Raw genomic sequence first — 2,004 nt, forward strand, 5'->3', positions numbered from 1 at the left:
CCAGGTTCCAGAAATAATCACTGAGGGGAGGCCCATGATGTGTCAGTCTCCTATTTCAAAGAAGTATTTTCTCGTCCTGCTTGAGACTCAAATGCAGGATAACAGCTTCATCATCTCCAGCAGAGGCAGGACTAGGATTAAGATCCATTGCCTTACACTCTTTTTATGTTTTGTAAAAGCCTGTCCTCAGTGTACCATCGTCATCGACATCGTCCAGCTGCAAGATCCTCCTCTGCTTTGCTTCATGATGTATCTGCCTCCTTCTAAGTCTTTCACGTGCGTCCTGGCCACTCGTCACCCTTCACCTGCTCCTCTGAATACTGTCTGCACCAGTAAACAATCAAGACAGCTCATTATATAAGCTCACCATCCCCACACTTTGATATCAAGTCAGTTCAACAGACTTCGCTGTTACTGCAGGTCACTGAATTTGGCATCATGTTACAATTTTAAACTTAATTAAACTGTTAGACTGATCAGTGACAGCATCAAAGTCCTCAGCAGTGTTTATTAAAACATTCATGATCAACTATAACTCATTCTAAAGCACTGATGCAGGTGTCATTTATTGAAGATGATATCCCACTGTCCTGTGCATTCGATTATGTGACAGATGAGCTGAAAAAATAAATGCTGTCTGAAAGTTGTTTGTGTATAAATGTGTAGATTTCCGGGGCGTTTTGTTCACAGAAATGCATTATTCTCTGCTGTTTTCCGTGTACAACTTGAAGCCCTGATTAATCGATTTTGAACTTTTTTGTTGATTATTTTCATTTTCAGTTATCATTAATTGTATCAATTAGTTGTTTCAGCCCAAATAACAGCCAGTGTTCCTATGTAAAAAAAATTATAATAATAAAATAAACTTTTCAAGTAATAACAGCAACCAGACACTTCCTGTAGTTATTTATACAGTCAAACCAACATTTATTCAGACACCTTAAACATTTCTCACATTATCACAGTTTATTTGCTATAGTTTACAAAATGTTAATAAAATATGACAAGAACAAATTCATATTGATAATGTCAGACAACTTTGATAGAAATGTATGTAATGAATTCGGTTGAATAGCTGTGAGCTGTTAAATTTAATTACACAATTATTACCAAGCAATGCTTCATTTTGTTCAGTCTGTGGTGTAAAAAGCATTAGCAATTAAAGAAAAAAAAAAAACACTTAAGAAAAAACATGGTCAGGTCAAAGTGTCCTAATACTTAAAAATACAAAAAAATAATTTTTGGTCTCAAATTTGTATCAGTTTTACTGGTCGTCCACTGTATGAAGAATTTTTGGGTATAATATGTTACAGTTTACTTTATTTTGCTATCCTCACTTACATAAATGCACTATAGTGTCCTGTTCCTACTAGTAAAAAAACAAAAAATTATATCTGGTGTCTGAATAATGTTTGGTTTGACTGTACACTCTAAAAAATGCTGGGTTGTTTCAACCCAACTTTGGGTCAAATATGGACTGAATAATTTTTGGTTTGACTGTAAGTCTTCCTTACAGAACTGCTTCAGCTCAGTGACATTTGTAGGATTTTGAACTGTTTATAACAGCATTGCAAATACAGACTTAAGTCCAGTTCTCGCCATTAACTAACTATTAACTATGACTTTTGCCTCAATAAACTCCTAATTTGCTGCTTATTAATAGTTAGTAGGGTAGTTGTTAAGCTATTAAGGTATTGGGTAGGATTAGGGATGTAGAATATGGTCATGTAGAATATGTGCTTTATAAGTAAGCAATAAGGTACGAGAGGCCGTGCTGTATTGTGAATAACTCCGCTCCGCGTCGTGCCTAACAAAGCCCTTCAGCCGTGACTGCAAGAGAATGTTACGATGTAACATGCTTCATCTTATGAAGCTCAAATAAAAACAGAGAATAGGAACTCTTCTTATCCGCTGTGTCATTTTTTTAACACCATATATGATATTTTCTCCTACACATACATCTACTTATCTCTCAGCATGAGAAAACGTCTGTTTTCCGTCTTT

The sequence above is a fragment of the Sinocyclocheilus rhinocerous genome, unplaced genomic scaffold (assembly GCF_001515625.1).
Source record: "Sinocyclocheilus rhinocerous isolate Xijiao unplaced genomic scaffold, SAMN03320098_v1.1 scaffold11637, whole genome shotgun sequence".
Classification (NCBI taxonomy): domain Eukaryota; kingdom Metazoa; phylum Chordata; class Actinopteri; order Cypriniformes; family Cyprinidae; genus Sinocyclocheilus; species Sinocyclocheilus rhinocerous.